Source organism: Lepisma saccharinum, chromosome 3 (genome assembly GCF_977018435.1).
Source record: "Lepisma saccharinum chromosome 3, izLepSacc3.1, whole genome shotgun sequence".
Lineage (NCBI taxonomy): Eukaryota > Metazoa > Arthropoda > Insecta > Zygentoma > Lepismatidae > Lepisma > Lepisma saccharinum.
Genome location: NC_139231.1, coordinates 105,657,501 through 105,677,502, shown reverse-complemented (window position 1 = coordinate 105,677,502; position 20,002 = coordinate 105,657,501). Strand labels below are relative to the sequence as shown.

The 20,002-nt window shown below is 38.6% G+C and overlaps 4 non-coding genes across 4 annotated transcripts; 2 read left to right on the top strand and 2 right to left on the bottom strand.

Moving 5' to 3' along the window:
* Positions 1-2,147: 2,147 nt before the first annotated feature.
* Positions 2,148-2,220, bottom strand: TRNAF-GAA (transfer RNA phenylalanine (anticodon GAA)). Its single transcript has one exon. It is a non-coding gene; the product is annotated as a tRNA-Phe (tRNA).
* A 10,142-nt stretch (positions 2,221-12,362) lies between these two features.
* TRNAW-CCA (transfer RNA tryptophan (anticodon CCA)) lies at positions 12,363-12,434 on the top strand. The gene has a single exon. It is a non-coding gene; the product is annotated as a tRNA-Trp (tRNA).
* Positions 12,435-18,773: 6,339 nt separating this feature from the next.
* TRNAS-AGA (transfer RNA serine (anticodon AGA)) lies at positions 18,774-18,855 on the bottom strand. The gene has a single exon. It is a non-coding gene; the product is annotated as a tRNA-Ser (tRNA).
* A 449-nt stretch (positions 18,856-19,304) lies between these two features.
* On the top strand, positions 19,305-19,378 carry TRNAT-AGU (transfer RNA threonine (anticodon AGU)). Its single transcript has one exon. It is a non-coding gene; the product is annotated as a tRNA-Thr (tRNA).
* Positions 19,379-20,002: the final 624 nt, after the last annotated feature.

The following is a 20,002-nucleotide window of genomic DNA, read 5'->3' as shown; positions in this document are numbered from 1 at the left end:
CTGTGTACGATGAACGAATGTACTGTTTCGTGTGTAGTGTATTTTGTTTGGTGGTGAATCTCAGTAGACAAAGGAAGGTATAATTTTATTCGTGAAGCTAAGAAACGTCATCAGGCTTCTGAAAAGCAAATCAGAAACAATGAACGCTTTCATTTCCTAGGTAGCACGCCAAGAAAATGTGCTTTTTCTGAAAGCCTTCGTTTACAAATACTAAAAGTACAAGTTGTGTGCTTTCGTTACCAAGATATCGCGTTCGTTCTAAGATGACGATTCTGTCAACAAGGGGAATTACCTCGAGGTTCTGAACCTACTCTCTCAAGAGCAAACAGCTGAAGAGAGAGCATCTTGATTTTTATTGTTTTCAAGGGAAACAGCAGTGAAATTCAAAATGATTTGATTGAGCGTGTGATCTTTGTGCTAAACGAAAATATTAAATCAGAGCTGGCTCGAGCACAATTCTGCTGAGCGTTTAATCTGAGGCTATGCGTGGGCGACGCAGTGCAGAAAAAGTTTATGGGTTTCCATGATGTCTCGCGAGATGAAAAGGCCAGGGGGATATCAGCTGTTGTTTATTTATGAATGAATGGTGTGAAAAAATGCTCGTGTGTCAAACATATGGTGAGCTGTTGGTCTCCTCGTTACAAATATATGCACTGACGTAGAACAGTCGTTATTACGCCCTGTCTATTTGTTGTTTTGTCGTTATTATTATTATGCTCGTCATCATCCTTATCTTAGGAAAATGCTTATTACTTGAAACATCAGATAAAGAAAATTGGGTAGATAAGATGAGGAGGCGATGATCCAGGGCGACGAGGCAAGTGGAACGCCAAACGACCAAAAAGTTGGATAAATGTACATGTTGTCGCGGGATGGCCAAACGGATCCGGATCCGGATTCAAAAGTTACGGATCTGGATCCGGATCCGAAAAAGCCGGATCCGGATCCGAGAGTTTCGTATCTCAATCCCATTATAATATTACCACACCTTAAAAGGTATTATGATCTTCGATTACAAAGAAATTTTTCATTAGTTAGTCCTACAAGAATTTTTTCAAGTGTTGTTCCTAAAATATTTTGCTACGCATCGGCTATCACACTCGTGCACAAAAATAATCTTACTTGTTTAACATAAAATGTCAGAGGTGATTTTGTAAATGCCATTGAAACGAATATGTATTCATTCGAATGTATTGGAAATGAAAACACACATAAATGTGAGATATTTCATTCCAGGATGAAACCTTTAACACATATAACAAAATAAAAATGTTATACAAAAATTATACAATTGTTCTACAGTTACAGTTTTACAAATTAAAATAAAACATTATACAGGGTGGCTCAATAAGTCACTTAACACCCTCAGTACAAGGCCACTGCGGCATGGAATGTGAAAATGGCGATGACCAATCATTGCCTGGCCAAGGGGGAACCACATTGACGCCACCCACACGGTCGGCGGCCATCTTGATGTGGGTGGATCTGGATCTGGCCATCCCTAGACACCTTCATTTTGCAAAGAATTTCATCTTAAATGTTCTTACTTTTTTTTACTCCACCAACACCATCGTTTTAGTAAAAGTTACATCGACTTTACACTGATTGTCTAAAAATAGTTATATTCTAATACGATTTTTTATAATAATGTGATATGCAAAAGAATGCAAGATCACGGCTTACGACAAATTGCCCCGGAAAGATCATATAATCATGTCGCTTCGTTTTTATTGTTGTTTCTGTGCTCCAGTGGAAGATTTAGGACATAAGTCAAGTAAATCAGTGTCACACTAAAACCTATTCAGCCAGTTCATGATGAAAAGTATAATAATAATAATAATAATCCTTAGCGCGACAGCCCATGAAGGGCCTTGGCTTACCTACCGACTGCCGGTCTCCCTCCCACGATTTCCTTCGTCACCTCTAAGCGTGGAGATCTTCAACCAGTATTGGAATAGTTGGGGGGTCAGCCCGACGTATCCCCAGCCGTTATAGTAGGTCGTCTCGACCGGATTACGCTCACTCACTCGGAGCTCCCCAATTTCCTCACGATGGCAACAAGAAGAAAATGCGACATTAAAAATCAGAAATTGACAAAATGTGCAAACAAGAGGGATGAGATACGGGAAGAGAAAAATGAAAACTATTGCCGGAACCCGGGATCGAACCAGGGACCTTTAGATCTTCAGTCTAACGCTCTCCCAACTGAGCTATTCCGGCGGTGGGGGTTGGGGGATCGAATTAGTACATTTTGAAAGGGCCATGTTACATGCATTTTTTTCCGCCAGTTGTGCGTATCGATGGTGACCTGGGGGGGAGGATCAAAGACAAGACACTCTCTGACCTCAGATCCAGATTTAGGCATATAGTAGGCCCCAGTGGCGTGTCCAAGGGGAGGTTGGTTGGGGTTTTAAAAACCTCCGTTGGCCCGGCATTCCTAAAAAAAAAATAAACATCAAAGGCAGGAATAGATGGCAAAATGAATACTGACTACCAAACAATTATAGATAACCCCCCTTTCCTTTTTAAAATCCTGGGCACGCTACTTGTAGGTCCAGTAGGCCGGCATCTATGGTATGCACGAATTGAAGGGCGGCAAAATTACCCTATCAGAATAAGATTTGGATATGAGAATTTTCTAACTGGGGGATAGCATCACTCCACGTTCCCCCCACTTTCAGCACTCCTGTACCCCTCCCCATGGACGTCCGCAGGATTTTTTCCAGGGAGGGGCAAGGAAGGTGGTTTTTTCAAGGGGACAAACAAGGCACATTTTCCTCAATAATAGTGTTGTTCCCTCAAAAAACATTGCTTACATTTGAATTTATCATATTCATGCAATAATTAACACATATTATTGTGGCTGTAATTAAAACTATATGTGAAAAATATATAATTTTTGGTTGGCCCCCCTTGTCCCTCTTCCGGACGCCCATACCCCTCCCCCGAACATAAATCATGCCGGCGGTGTTGATATCAGACTATCTAATATAAGTGGAACAAAAGGAGATTTTCAGGGAACTTGTTGTATCCCCATCTGTATTCCACCTACACCTGTCAGTGGCGCAACCACAGGGGGCACCCCCAACCTTGGATGGAAATTAGATCTAGGGGGCAAGGGGGCAAACATTGACGGCCAAGTGTTCCTGTAGGGGGCAATTACCGCCCACAACTTCAAATTTGATGCAAATATAAATACTTTTCGTAAAATTTTCTTGCTCCGAATACCTTCTTTTGTTAGCCTTATAAAGTTTAGGACTGTAGTTAGGGGACGGCGGGAGTCGGCTCTGGACGCCGAACGATCTAAATGAAAATTTGTTGTAAAATTGATTGATTTGTGGTTTTAAGTCCACTTTATGCACAGAAAGGCTAATCGGAACTGGACCTACAGTTTAAAGTGGGATCCGAACTACTGTGCCATGTGGCTCCACTGGGTATCGAACCCGGGACCCCTTAATCATAAGGCTACGATGTTACCACTACACCATCAAGCTTTATTAGCTCAATATGGTTACCAACAATTTTCAGCAGTTGAAATGGTAGACCTGATTTTAGAATCAGTAGTCATTCACAATCGAACATATCGCAGATAGGTTTGCAGGGAGAATAGCACAGTAAAATAAAGTTATAGGACGAAAATTGTAACGCTATAGCAGCAGTAAAATTCTGAGTCTAAATGTCTACAGTATATTATGAAGAGTGAACACCGTAACTACAATATATAGTAAGTAAATACTAAGGGTGTTCAGACGGAAACAGAGAACTGAGCAGTAGACTGTACTTACGTACTGTACATAATTTAGTATAAATGATATTATTTACAATTAAGAGTAAATATGTAACTCCATATGCACGGTTCATCTACTGGCCATTTACCGACAGGTTCATTGTGAAAATTGTAGTAACTACGCTTTCTTCAAGAAAATTCCCAAAGGCTTAACACTTATAGTAGATACACTTTTATTGCCTTTTTCTCCGAAATTTCATTTATATCATGGAAGTCCAATTCACGAAGAAGTTCATGTTCAATGCTTAATAAACAAAGATTGGATAAACGATTCTGTCGCATGGCAGCACGAAGCCTGTTTTTCACTAATTTCATTTTTGAGAAAGATCTTTCTCCGCTGCAGTTCGTTACCAATAACACCAAATACATTCTAAAGAGAATTTCGACATTGGGAAATGTACTGCGAAACGGGTCCTTACATACAATATTATACATAGACAGTTCCATTGGGATGTCTTCCTGATGTTTGACATTGCTGCTGTTTACTAGGTGTTCAAACTGTATCAGCTCATTCTCTAGCGAGGGTTCCAGATCCTCCTCGTAGATGCTCACAAGCTCGCGAGCTGCAGATTTAATTTATGATGGAGTTGCCACTGCAAGTTCGTTTCTTTGCGACAGTTTCATAGGGAAAAATCCTGTCTGCGAGTGATGAAGTGATTTGATTAATCACTGGTAGAAAACTTTCCACTCTGAAATGTTCACTAGGCGAGAGGTGGATTTGAGTTTCATAGTCAAGAGGATTCAGTCGGACGTTTCTCACCCGCTGACGTGAGTGTTCCTTATTGTAATCTTCTTCTTCTGGCTATCTCCTCATATTCAGAAAACGAGTTCCTTTTTGATTCTACGAACTTCTTTGAAGATCTCAAAATGTCAATGGCAGACTGAAGAACTAACCTTAGATCCTAGAGTGTTTTGCTCGTGGCATCAAATTTCTCTAAAATGTCATTCCAGAAGACGGCTAACAATGCGATTTCCAGGGACAACATCTGCCATGAGAGCCCGATCGCTTAACTTCTTACAATACCCTTCTTTTCTTTGTCATTGCCTATTTCGACAAGAGCTTCCTTAAATTTTTCATAACCTTGGTCTATGGCTTTTGTGGCATCTGCTCTACATGCCCACCGAGTCTCACTTAAACTCTTGGGAACATAGTATTTCCCTTCTGCTTGTCTTAACTTATCCACCAATGTTTGATAACGGTGAGATGATGCTGTGAAGAACATATAATGCCGTTTTACAAATGAACAGCTGCAGGACGTGCATTAGCCGCTGCTTTCCCTACCAGATTCAAATATAGTGGGCACACAGCTGTGGCGCCAGGATTCTGTATTCATCTAGGGGTAGGGAAAGAAATTTAGGGGGTGCGATTCTAAAAATAAGAAAAACATGAAACACGCATGCAACCTTTCAAGACTGGGGGAGCCAGGTGCCAAAAAGGGGGGGGGGGGAAGACCAGTTTACTTTCCCGTAGTAGATAAGGTTAGCATAGTGCGGGGGCAAAAATAGCAAAAAGCGTTGGGCAACTGCATCCCTAATCGGCGCCACTGATTAACATAAATTACTGACTGAAATTAAAATATGTGTGTTAAATATGTAACTTTAGATTGACATTCATTTTCCAGGGATGCGGCCCCCTCCCTTGCCCTCCCCCTGGACGTCCATGATGATATGTACTGTATTCAGTCTTCTACTCCCTGAAAATGGCCATACAGTTTAAACATTCAGATACACGTTGCAGTCTTATTGAACTATGTAATGAAATACAAAATAAAATCATCCTGCCCTTAAAAACACATTTTTTGAACCTTTTCAATGTAACCAATGAAGGCACAAAATATATAGTATATTATAGCCTACCTTCCGTCTGCCACAAGACAAAACGCGAAGAGCACAACAACTGCGTCATCTTTAAAATCCCTTCTGCCGCACTATCCCCAACAACGAACTGTAAACTATTTTCGTGAACATTGGGCCTCTTCCTAACAGTTTTTGAAAAAGCTTGAAATGGACGTTTACTATATATGTTACGTGGAACATATACATAGAACGTTTCATGTTACAACTCGCATTAAATAATTTCCAGAGCACGACCTGGTGATACCTTAAAAGCAGCTGAAATTTTGCTCCAGTGTAAGGAAGAACAAGTAGGCGGAAAACAAACCGTGTATGAACATTTCAAAAGAGAAAAAAAAAAACATAACTCACATTAAGCTATAGGCAATTATACAAAAGCCACGAACAGAACACTTGAAGAAACAAAAGAAGAAAAAATTCATAACAACAATACTGACGAAAGAAAGAAAAGGGCTGCTGATCTTTATAGAGGCTTCCGCCAGTACAGAAAAGTATCGACACCTCTTTCAGTGCTTGCCTGTTGCATACAATAATAACGGTCTTACTTCAGTACCTATCATTCGGCGCTCAATATGACAACATGACATAATATTACATATTAATGTTGGAGTTTTCAGTTGAACGTAAGGGGTGCGGAAGAAAATTAAGGGGCGCACAAGCACCGCCTCACGCCCCCCTGGCACCGCCCTTGTGGGCACAACATGGTACTAGCTCTGCTATTTTATTTCTTTCGTTGATGAGAGCTTGCATGCCTTTATACTTTCCACACATATTCGCAGCATTATCGTACGATTTGCCACGACAGTCACAAATATCAATCTTATGACGGTCTAAAAACTCTACCACAATTTGGTAAAAAGGTCAGGAATCTTTCTTTTGGAGATAACCCTTCCATATAAAATACAACTTCTTATGTAATTTTTCACAAGCATAGCCAGCTGGTTAAAAGATTTTTTTTTGGTGGAGGCCCTTCAGAGCTTCCTTTTGGTGGGGGCCCCAGGGCAATTTCCCCAGTTGCCCATAGGTTAATCCGGCCCTGTTCCATAATGTGAAACATATATTGTGCATGAAAGTTATACATGTTAATGTAAAAAAGAATTATATTCGGAATGCATTTATGAAGCATTTTATGTCTTTCAAAAATAGTTTGTGTACTTGTTTTCCATTATTAATGTGAAATTGAATGTGCTGAAAAAATAATTCAAATCGTTTGTTGAATTGAATTGAATTGAATTGAATTGACTTTATTGCTGGGCGAGGTTCAGCTGTTGCTGGTCTACCACCTAACCCCAAAAAGTACAGATTAAAATTAAAATAAAATAAAATTCAAGATTACAAAGAAAATGAACAAGAAAGTACAATAAAATACAAATGGAATAAAATCTCATACAATAGAACAAATAAAAACTAAAAATTAAAATGAAATTCAGATTACAAAGAAATTGATCAAGAAAGTACAATAAAATACAATAGGAATAAAATAATATACATTGGAACAATATTAGCAGTGAATTAGATAGTAAAGTAACTGAAGTCGAGAAAGTTGATAGTAAGAAAAAAATAAATTCTGGCAACTCACAGTATTTATCATTATTCATAAGTTGATTTACCCTGCTTCTGATCGTTAATCAGTGATTCACGGAGCATATCGCGAAAACGTCGTAAGTTTTGATTTTTGGTTAGATTTGGTAGTGCATTCCAGGCTGTGGGTGCTGCTTAACTGAAAGAGGCCTGATAAGCTGAAGTTCTGCAACGAGGTAAGCTGAAACTGGTAGCGTTTCTGGTTGAATGCGAATGAAGTTTGCTTCTGAAGCTTAATTTCGAAAAGAGGTAGTTTGGGCTTTTGCTATTAATTATGTTGTGCAGTGTACAAAACAAGTGCAGTTTTCTCTGTCGTGCCATGGAGAGGATTCCGTGCTCATTAAGCACGGGGAGAATATGTTCACACTTTTTTGTTCTATATACATATCTAATGCATGCGTTTTGAACTTTCTGTATTTTTATTGCAAGCTTTTTTGTTATTCTTAGCCCGTAAACGACGTCACAATAGTCAAATAGGGGGAAGATAAGAGACTGCACTAGGTTTAATTTTATCTTAGGAGAGAGGAAGTCTACCAGAAGATAGAGGCTTTTTAATATCGAATACGCCTTGCCACATTGTTGTATCACGTGCTCAGACCAATCGAGCCGCTGGTTCATGATCAGTCCTAGGTTTTTTACTGTTTCAGAAAATTTAATACGCTGTGTGTGAAGAATTATTTCGCATTCATTGATGTCAATATGTTTCAAGAGACTGCCTGTTCCGATAATTGTAAATATTGATTTGTTTGAATTTATTACTAACCCATTTGATGCGCACCAATCGCTTATGTTCTTCAAATCTCGAACACAAATGCTTTAGCACCAACTTCTACCCGCTTTTGCATAATTTACGAGGGTAATAACGTCTTTGATACTACTACTACTACTACTACTATAAAAAATAATAATGATGTTGGTCCCGGGTTCGAATTCTGGCTTGGGCATATATGTTTGTGAGTGTGCATTCATCAATTTCATCTCATCACTCATTCCCATCTCTGCAAAGTAGCCAAAAGTGGCACAATAAGCGAAGTAAAATAAAGCAAGTCAATAATAATAATAATAATAGTAATAATAATGTTATTATTATTATTATTATTATTATTGGTACTTTTATCCGGGTATTTGCCCCCCCCCCCCAGACAAAAATTCCTGGTTGCGCCTCTGCACCTGCCATCCCAATTTTGCAACTAGACTCAAAAAGTATCAAAATACATCCAATCCCATTCTCTTTGACTAGACTCGTCCATTTAGCACATGCGCACTTGGTGTCCACGTTTGATATGCACATATTAGAAATAGCTGCACTGCTTATGCTTGGTTTTTCTTCACTCGTTGCCACTGAGCTCAGAACCAAAGGATGGATAAATGGGGGAAAGAAAAAAATATATATATTATTGAAAAAGGGAGCCATTGAACGTACTGACAGAAATGCTTGACCTTGGAGATTTGAAATAAATAAATATCTCTTTCGACGAGTTTCCTTTGTGGAACCATTCATACGTTGACGATGACGAATCATACGCCCTGGTGGAAATAGCAGAGAAACCATTCTGTAGTGCATAGAGAGAGAGAGAGAGAGAGAGAGAGAGAGAGAGAGAGAGAGATCCAAATTTCCCCCCCCAAATCTTGCTATTTTTTCTTTTACAAAGTCCCGTTGATATAGGTAGAGATAATAATAACTTATTTGTGTTGTTATTAGTATACGTTGAATGTGCGATATGCATTTTGATGTGAAGGGGAGGAATTAAGTATGAGAGAATATGACATATGTTTACTTTTTCGTGTTGCTCTGTGTAGTTCGATGATGCACATCAAATTCAGTTACTTATAACTTCTGCTTTTCTACATTACAAATTTCCAGGTGTTAATCACAAGAGACTCATTACAAAATTTTGCTTGAAAGGATTATATAAGGGCAAATTTCATGGTGAAAGTTACATTTCAGTATTTCAGAAAAATCTTTGGTGGTACAGCAAAAGTAATATCATATCGAACTCTAGAGGTCCAAATTTTTAAGAGGAACTCTCATTCATGCAGGAAACAGAAAAAGTAAGAAAATTGTTGCACAATGTAATCAGCAACCAAGTAGCCTTCCAAACGCTTTTCACTTTATAAAATTGCTCCGAGTTCTTCAATAGAGCACATATCCTCTCCTGACCCTGAGCACAGTCTCAATTTCTAATACAACATTATTCAACTCGGCCCGTAGCTAGAATTGATCTCCAAGGAGGAGCTCACGGGTTATCGAGGGGCTTTGAATGCTGGTTGATCTCCACGCTTTTACCAGTGACGTGCACTGAGGAGTAGCTAATCTAGCAGAGATAGATCAATCAATCTCAAATCTCTAATTATTTTGAAATCACAATATTTATTGTTTTGTTGAAGCCACAGTTCATATGCAACACTTTTTTTCACGCGCTTCTCGTCCCTCGGTGCGTTCAGCGGCCTAGCTCGCTCTTTCTCCGCCTCACAGTTCCAGGTAGAAACGGGTTTTCGAAGGGAAAGGGAAGATTTCTGCCTCTACTTCCCTTGCCCCCTCGCCCCCGCTGCAATGGTTGAAAGCCCGTGCTTTCAGGTCCTCCAGTCTATCTCCTATAGGACAGATAGGGGATTGGTTTCCCTTCGATTTCTTTGAAATCTTCTAAAGAACTAAGGGGAAATTATTCTGCAGTACTTCTGTCCTCTGTATTTACACTACTTTTTACACGTTGGACAATATGTATGTATAATATGGGATGTGCTTTTATCATTTATGCAATTGGAACGTCTTATGTGCAGACAAAATTTTATGCTTTTTTTAAAAAATATGGAATATATAATGGTTAAATAACAAATATGTGCTCACACTCTCTCTTGCTCTCGTTTTAGTAGTGTTTTATTTAAATATACTAATCTCTTGGCCTCCAATAAAAAAATGGATAAGCTAAACAATCATAAATACGGATGTACTTATTTGGGCAAGAGAACGCGCGTTCTAATTCTTGTTGTTGGTTTGGTTTATTTTACTTCGCTTTTCTGCCACATTTGGTTATCGCGAAAATGAGGATGAGTGATGATATAATGAAATTGATGAAAGGACCTCGCAAAGAACAATTCAGGCCGGGATTCGTGACGAGCGTGCATTCTTGTTCTTATGTGTTGTATTCTGCCTGCAGTGAATAATGAGAAAATTAGAAATGAAAAATGTATCCCAGAACTCAAAAAGCAAAATGAATATCATTGAAGAAAGTAGAAAAATGGTTTGTTTAAAGTTGTGTTTTGTTACCCATCGCTTTTTCTAGCTGTATAGATTTAATCGGAATAAGTATCTAAGAGCTTGGAAAGTCGAAGGGACAATCATAAACAGAGAATTCTACACTCCTGATTTCACAGTGCCCTGCAGACGCACTGGGAAGAAATTATTTGTATTTTCTTCTCTCTTCCATCGTTTTACCTAATTTCTGCCATGACGATGAACGTTGATTAAATTAAACGGGTGAAGAGTGGTTGCAAATAAACACTCATGCAAAGGCCAGGGCTCGAGCTCGGATCCTTCAGTAACGAGATCGTGAGATGGAGAAATTACGGAAATCAAACAATACAATTTTTTTGAAAAAACGAATGATGGTATTTCAAAAATTCAACTGAAAATTACTACTCAGGAAGAATGCAGTTTGCTTTACCGATACACACGTATCCGAATGGTTTGCGCCTTCCTCACATGTTTGTTGTCGGCCGACCTCCGCGGGGGAGTGGAAGTGGTCCCGGATCTGTACCCGATGGAGGCATATAGTGGTTCGGATCCCACATTAAACTATAGGTCTAGTCCCGATTAGCCTTTCTGTGTATAAAGTGGACTTAAAACGTCAAATCAACCAACCGTGGGGGAGTGGTTACCACAGCGCGCTACAACACCAGGAGTTCCTGGTTCGAACCCCTACCTGGACATGGGTGTTCTTTGTGTTTGTCCCTTCATTAATTTTGTCGTATCATCTTCGCGATTAACCAAATGTATCAAAAAAGCGAATCAAATCAAATCATTCATTGATTGATTGTTTGATTTGGTTTATTTTACTTCGCTTTCCGCCATATTTGGCTAATCGCGAAGACGAGATGATAAAATTGATGAAGGGACACACACACAGAGATCACCCATTGCCAAGCCCAGATTCAAACCCGGCATCTCTGGCTCAGTAGTCAAATCAAATCGTTTTTGATTTTCGAAAGTGGGTGGAAGTTATGTGTACAATTTTTTGTAGTCATTCCTAACTTTGCAATTTTTCCTGTATTTGACGTTCTTCTTTTAGGAATACTGGGCCCTAAAAGGGGGGGGGATTATGACCCGTTGGGCACGCCACTCATTGCTACCCCAAGTGTCGACGTCACCGCACGTCACTGGCTTTTACGCATAGAGTTATTTGTGAACCAAGTCCATTGTTCAAAAGTTTAACAGTACTAAATGAAAGTAAATTATGTGTATGTGTGTGTGTGGAGGGTTCTCAATAAGTTAATATAAAATATAAAAATTTACAAATACTACCGTTTCTTTTCTATATCTTCTTCTCTTGAAGTGTGACTTCTGTTCATAAACAAGATGAAAGAATATAATAGCTCACTGCTGTTCATGTTCTGTGAATTTATCCTTCACCAAATTGTGAGCAAAATAACAATATACTATCTACATTTTCACTCTTCACAGCAAACAAATTATGATAAATAGTTTTACTTAATTTCAAGGGAACTGAGGGCAAAGCCAGGTGTCCTCGGCCCCACCCCCCCACCTGACTACAGACGTGCTTCAACTCACAAGGCTTATTTTCACATTTATACGAAACAAGAAGATCGTTTACTTTAATTGTTTAAATAATATAAATATTGTCACAATAATGTAAAATCCAGTGCTAAAGTGGTAACGAACACTCGGAAACTATAATCCTATAATGTTAAAATTTCATCTTCATATACCTAATAGTTTGCGTGAGAAAGGAACATGAAGTTGGGACAATTAGGCTAACATTGTCCCAATAGCCAATTGAAACTCCCGTTAAGCCATACCCAAATATATTAATCTACGCACACCTATACCAGTACGAAAATAACAGAAAAAACAGTTGCACGACTAGCTCTAATGCTGAATTTAGAAAACGATACAGCACCTGACCTCGTGGCGCAACGGTAGCGCGTCTGACTCCAGATCAGAAGGTTGCGTGTTCAAATCACGTCGGGGTCAATTAGTTTTTTATGAGCATTTTTTTTTGCAAGAGTTTTTATAAGAATTTTTTGCATTTTGGAAATAATTGCTTATGTACTTTTCTCGTTTTGCGTGAGAAATTATATTTCCGTTTTCAAATTATTGTTCCAGTTGCATTAGCATATAACCTTTCACTGTTTCAATGCATCTCATTTAGTCGTTTATCCTTTAGCTGTTGTTACGTTCACCAGTGGCGTCTTCTAAAAATTTGATCTGGTTTACCGCATCAATTCTAATTTATTATTTATTATACACCCATCTAATTACATAAAATGAAACCATGCAAGTAAGAAAAAAAAAAGACGGAAGTCCAACTTCAAATTTTCTATCCACATGAAAAAAGTTAGTTTATCGGCTGTAAACATGGTAACATGGGTGAAGTTCACAATATTTTTTTGTTTTTAATTTCAGGCTTATTCCGTTTCTTGATTAGTCCTTATGTCCCGAATTCGGTTGTAACGTATATTGTTCAGTTTCCTAATTATTCAAATCCCATTTCTTCCTACTTAGGAAGTTACGTTTCATGATATCCTTGTCCAGTGGCGGCGATTAGGGGGGAGGGGGAATATTTCCCCCACAACATGGTAAACATTATCTACCAAGGGAAAGAAAGTTGTCCTTGTTCCCCCTCAGTTTTTACACCTTGCACCCCCAGTTTAGGAACCCAATCGCCGCCACTGTCCTTGTCTCATGAACAGAGGCGCAACCACGAATTTTTGTCTGGTGGGGCTAGTACCAAGATAAAAGTACCAATAATAATAATAATAATAATAACAAGAATGACATTATTATTATTATTATTATTACTAGTGGTAGTAGTAGTAGTAGTATCCTAGTATTATCAAAGACGTTATTATCCTCATAAAAACTCAAAAAGGAGGTAGAAGTCGATTCTAAAGCATTTGGAACAATCGATTTTAAATATTTTTTCAACATGTTCAATTTCACATTAGCTAATAATGGAAAAGAAACACAAACAGTATTTTTGAATGGCAGAAAATGAATGATAGATACTTTGCGAAGATAATTCTTTTTTACCCCCCTGTGGTTGCGCCACTGCTCATAAAATAAATGTTACCCTGAATTCCCCTAGTCTCTCAGCGAGCCCCTTTCAATAAGCCAGCGTAGAGGTGTGAAGTTCTTCAACCGGTAATGGGGTGACGTGGAGTCAGCACGTCGAAGCCCCAGCCGTTATAGGAGATATCCGTTACCGGGTTACGCTACTCACTCGTAGCTCCCCAATTTCCTCACGATGGCGGATAGCCACAGGTCCTATACACAGGCCGTAATAATAGCAGGTGCAACCATCACGGGTAGTGAGTAAATGAGAAGTGAGAAGCGAAAAAGGGCATTGTTTCTAGTGTAGGGAAACTTACAACGTGCGAAATGGACATGAGGATAATGTTTGTGAAATCAATGACTTGCGATGAACCACTAGGCAGTGGCGAAATAGCCGAACGAAAACGCAAGTGTGAAAAATGCATACAAAGTGGTAATCCACCGTAAAATATGTTTAGGATTAACGGTATCGGTTTGTAAACAAGGGCCCGCTTTAGAATTCCAATAGCTCTGGGTCTCACTTTGAACTATCGGTTCGGCCCCTATTCGTGCGCGAATTGGACTTAAAACGGGTGTTGCCATAAATCCTTGAATGGGACAACACAATAGCCTAGGTTGTATGGTTCTCTTGTCAGATTTGGTTCTGAACTTTCCACGCTACCATTTACATCGGGTGATTGAGAGACTATTACTACAAGTATCCAGTTTGCTTTAATCTGATTTATGCTCACATAGATAGACTAACCAGGAATGAATCTAAAGTTTGAAATTGGTCGCGAGTCATTGTGTGGCTGATTATTTTGCGTTAGCCTGCCAGTTCCCAGTTCGGTTGGGGGTATTATCGAGGAGAAAATTACAAAAATCAATCTTGTATTTAATTCGCATGTTAATTATGCAAGGGTTGCCTACTCTGACTTTTTGTACAGAGTTTTAGGATCAACTTAGCGAATGATAAAGATGCTTATCATGCAAATCCACGCTTTTCCTGTGTCTCGCTTGCACAGCTCCTTAGCTTGCTCTGCCTTCGCTGTGGTAAAACAGCACCAGTGTTGCAAACTATAACTTTTCATTTCTAAGAGTTCAAATGTGGTTGGGTCTAATTTACGGTTCACGTGTATTTTATTAGAGGTTCAAATAGTTTCAGTTGTTTCAATAGTTTTATTTTCCGTAGTTTCTACACATAAATGAGCCGTGGTGGACCTTTGATTAGGGGACGAACTTTGCTGAAGTCCATATTATGCTTTGATAACCTAATCAGAACTGGACCTTCAGTTTAAAGTGAAATAGGAACCATTTTACAGTCACGAACACTTCTGGGTTGTAGCAACCATACTGACTCTCAGTAAGATCATTACAACCCAGAAGCTTCCATGGCTGTACAATGCATTTTGGTTAGGTACAATTTATCGTCCTTATGTCTAAACGTCTGTTATCTCGATCAACCCAAGAGAATAAAAGCGACGTAAAATTACCGAAAGAAAGAAAGAAATGTCTAACATCTTCAACGGCCTGCTTTAGCTGCGGAGAAATAGCAAAACTATGAAGTAAAAGTTTTGAATACATCATTCTCTCTCTATCTTACTGTATTCATAGTGTCATTGAACCTTACTATCTATATATGTATAAAATAATGTATAAACACGAATCAAATTTATCCAACTAGCGATAAAACCTATACGTACTTTAGAAACTTATGAGAGCAAAACAATCATATGTTTGTAGATTCCAAAATGCAGAATTTATTGTGGAATAATAAACACGAGACAATGGTTAAAAATTCAGTTTGCACAAATTGACTTTACACACAAAATACTGGGTTCAGATACTGTCTAATGCATGTGATAAGTCATGAAGCAATCTATCCTGCATTCGAGCTTTCGTATTACAGTGGGCACCTGCAAATCTCCTCCTCTTCTGATCAGGGATTTTCTGAATGAAATGATCAAAGTCAGTCAAAATGCAAGTTCCTTGGGTGACAGAGTAACTTTTGAGTTACACTGACCTGAAATATTTCTCTGCAAAAATTTAGATGTGTGGTGTCATTTCTTTGTGTATGCGAATGTTTATGCGATATTAGCCAATATTTTGATCCATTCTATCTCTGCCTTCCATGTATCTGTTGTACTCTGTAAGAAAAGATGGACAATGAACTTGATTATGTTCCCTTTTACTTCTTGAGAATACCTCTTCACATTTGTAACAGGATTCACACCAAAGATAATTGACGGTGCACATACCACGGAATTGTCATTCCTCTTCCTACTACTACAAAAAAAAAACACCTTCCTTATAAATGGCGGAGTAAAATTGCCCCTTTCAGCCTTCAATATTTTAATCTTGCTCTGGACAGTTCTTCGGGATTCGATTTTCTCGTATTGTTCCGGTGCCGCCATAGCCGTTGTTCCGGAATTGAATTATCATGTTGAAACTTGTGAATAAGTTGTCAAAGTAGAAATGAAATAGCAAGTGTCTCACTTCAGGGAACATATTGTTTATTATTTCTATAAGTGATGCTGTTGCCTTGCCAAAGATTTTCCCTATCAGAATTATCCGTTACCGACTTTCTTTTTCACTAATAGCACAATGAATAAGATAATAACTATAATATCGACAAGAAAAATAATAATGGTAATTTTTAGAATAATAAATATATTTTTATATAATTTATAATTATTTGACAGTACTTGTCCATATTACATTTCCTTTTGTCTGTTGAGCTATAATATAAATATAATTATACAGGAAGATGTGGTACTTCACTGGGAATCGAACTCATCATTTTTAACACGTGGAGAAATACCTGATCATCTTTGTTACAATAACAATTGGCAGCAATAATATGAATCCCCAGTAAACATTTCGGTTACAAGAAATGAAATGTGAAGAGAAATGCTCTCATTGGTACGCTACAGTTTGTGCACAAATCAACTCCCTGCTAACAATGATCAGTAAACAATACAAAGGAAACAGTCTGCTTACAATTACAGAATATATTTGTTACTGATCCATTATTGATAGAGTTATACTTACTCTTCATCCATGATGCGTCGAACAATAATAGGGTGACCATAATATTTTGACTCCAAAACGGGACATCAAAAGGATGTCAGCTTACCCCCACCCCTTTTTCCTGAAAATTCGGATATGACTAATTATAAGATAATTCTTATTTCTAACGTATTAATATTAAATAATAATACGTTAATAATAACAATTATTAGCATATTACTTATTATTTTATAATTATTAATTTAATAAATATTATTTAAGCATGGATCACATAAGCAATAAATGAAATATTATCTCCGGTTTTCAAAATATATTAATTATTATACTCTCGGTAGGGAGTGTTTCCTCTCCCTTCTGATCAACCTTTGATGCTAGTCCCACGATGAAGTTGAGGAATGCCAACAGTATTCATCAGAACCAGGCACGTAGCCAGCGGGAGGGCTAGGGGGGCTGAAGCCTCACCCGAAATCCTACAAATATTTAATTTAAATGGAGTATAGTTGTATTTAATTTTACTTCCTTAGCAGGATTAAACATTAGAACGAAAAAAGTTTAGTGTCTAATAGAGGAACCAGGTTATATTTTTATAATAATATAAATAATAATCTTGTGCGTAACAGCCCATGATGGGCCTTGGCTCACCTACCGACTGCCGGTCTGCCTCCCACGCTTTCCTTCGTCACCTCTAAGCGTGGAGATCTTCAACCAGGATTGGAATATCCGGGTGGTCAGCCCGATGTATCCCCAGCATATTTTTATCTTCTACCAAAGAGTAAAAGGGTCCACAGCTTCCAAAATTTATAGTCTTCTTTGTGAGAGGTCACACAATATAAACTTTTAAATCCTTTTTTGAACGGAATGTGTAAAAGTTAATAACTAAATACAATAACTATGAATTACTGTTCAAAATGTAAGAACATAATGGACAACAGTTGTGTTGGACATTCACTCATACGGTGGATTGAGTAGCAAAGTCACTCCATTTACATAATGATAAAAATAACAATAAATTTGGACTAAAATTGGTTTATTTTTAATAACTTATAATAGTTATTATTGTAAAATGACAATTATAAACGTGGTAATAATTATTAGTATTTCTACTAATGAAGGTTTATCAGTGCCCCTCTACAAGTATTTCTGGCGACGTCTGTGCTGAAAAGGGATCGCCCCGCCCCCCGAAATAAAATCCTGGCTACGGGCTTGATCAGAACAGCTATATTCTTAACCAACTATTCAGAAAACTCCCCACAAATCTGACACAACGATTTGTCCTTTGAGTTTGTGTCAAGACAGTATTGAAACTTACATGTGTGCTATTCCACTGCTCTACACAAAAAATACAACCCGCGACGCGAGCTAACTTAAACAGTAAACTGCTGTCTGCTCAAACGTTCTCCACGATAATGGAACATTTTGATTGTTATGAAGTGCTTGAAACGCAGACCAAATTCTATCAACTTTGTTTTTTTAAAAAAAAAAGTGTAAAGTGCTCCCCTGTGCATAGCACCACGCCATGAAGGCGTATAGGGGGTGTGGGGGTAACGCCCCACACTTTCTTGATCCGGCCGTGAGTGGGGCTGATGTGATCAGCATCACGCCCCTGACCGCCTTTACCCCCCAGGGTTTCCCCCAGGTACCCATGTTATTCGAAGCTGGGAAGTCGCCGAACTCCCATACCTTTATTTAACGGGACAAATTGTGCTTTTAAATAATATCGACGGGACGTATGGTCACCCTAAACAATAAGGATTAAAATATTACATCTCAATAATAATAATAATAATAATAATCCGTCGTGCAACAGCCCATGAAGGGCCTAGGCATACCTACCGACTGCCGGTCTCCCTCCCACGCTTTCCTTCGTCACCTCTAAGCGTGGAGATCTTCAACCAGTATTGGAATAGTCGGGGGGTCAGCCCGACGTATCCCCAGCCGTTATAGTAGATTTACATGACCGGATTGCGCTCACTCACTCGGAGCTCCCCAATTTCCTCACGATGGTGGGTTGCCGTCACTAAGCACCCACCTCCACAAATATTGCTCTAAATCTGAATGTTTAACATTATGTTCTTAACTTGTGTTTCAAGTGTTTGTAAAATTCTCGTCTTGCGCAATACTTTTGTTAGAATTATATAATACAATAATAATAATAATAATCCTTTGCCCTACAGCCCATGAAGGTCCTTGGCTTACCTAGAATTATATAATACTACAGAAAATGACAACAAAATAAAAAGGAAAAACATGCGCAGTCGGTAGGATTCGAACCTACGCTCCCAGAGGGAATCTGATTTCTAGTCAGACGCCTTAACCACTCGGCCACGACTGCTTGAAGACTTTGTGTTACTCAAAGTACGCGAGTAGAAGAGTAGGTCCATTTCGTAGATATTGATTAATGATATTGATTAATGTAGGCGTTGCTGTTATGGTCCTCTGAACGTTGGTATGTTCATCTGAATAAGAATTGTTCTTCAACAAATAACAGAAACGTCGAGTTTTAGCACATATACTACATGGAACAAGCCACAAAGTTGACACAATTCTGTACCTACTACGCCTTTCAACGGTAGACTTATATTTACTCATGAATTTGAAAAGAGGTTGTATTCTGTGTAGATTTGTACAAATAAATATTTTAATACATTATAGTGATTCAATTTTAGTCTTTTGTATGTTGAAAAATAGCAATCGTTGAAGAAAACGGCAAGTTTCGACCGATTAGAATCCATATTTCTTCCGCTGCACTCATGTAGCTGAATTTGGAATGGCACAGACGTCGGCGCCGTGGCTTAGTTGGTTAAAGCGCCTGTCTAGTAAACAGGAGATCGAGGGTTCGAATCCCTCCGGTGCCTAAGTCGAATGACTACATTTTTTGTCCGTTTACTCCTGGTTTAGATAATGTTCATCGTAATGTTTTACCATTTTTAAAAATATTACACGTGAAACCGAATCGTCAGCGGATAAAATAAATACTTGTTAATAGTTTGGCATATCACTGTGTATTCAACAAAGTGTTACGTAGAGCATGACAGCTTTGGCATACTTTTACAAAGTGGTCTGTTTAATACCTATGAATTTCATAACGGGTAGTTGTAACTTGGCTTTCTAACAGCCTGTACTGCATTTTATATCGGGCGTCTGATGTTCTTTGCAAACTTGCAAAGGGATTCGAGTGCATCATTGCTTTCATACATGTTACATAAAATATGGATAAAAAATCCCCACCAAAAATTTCCAAAGTTGGGGAGCTTCGAATGAGTAAGCATAATTCGGTCCCGGAAACCTACTATAATGGCTGGGGATACGTCGGGCTGACCCCCCAACTATTCCAATACTGGTTGCAGATCTCAACGCTTAGAGGTGACGAAAGAAAGGGTGGGAGGGAGACCGGCAGTCTGTAGGTAAGCCAATGCCCTTCAGGGCTGTTGCGCGAAGGATTAAGGAGTATAGTAAAAATATCACATGTTTCAGTATAG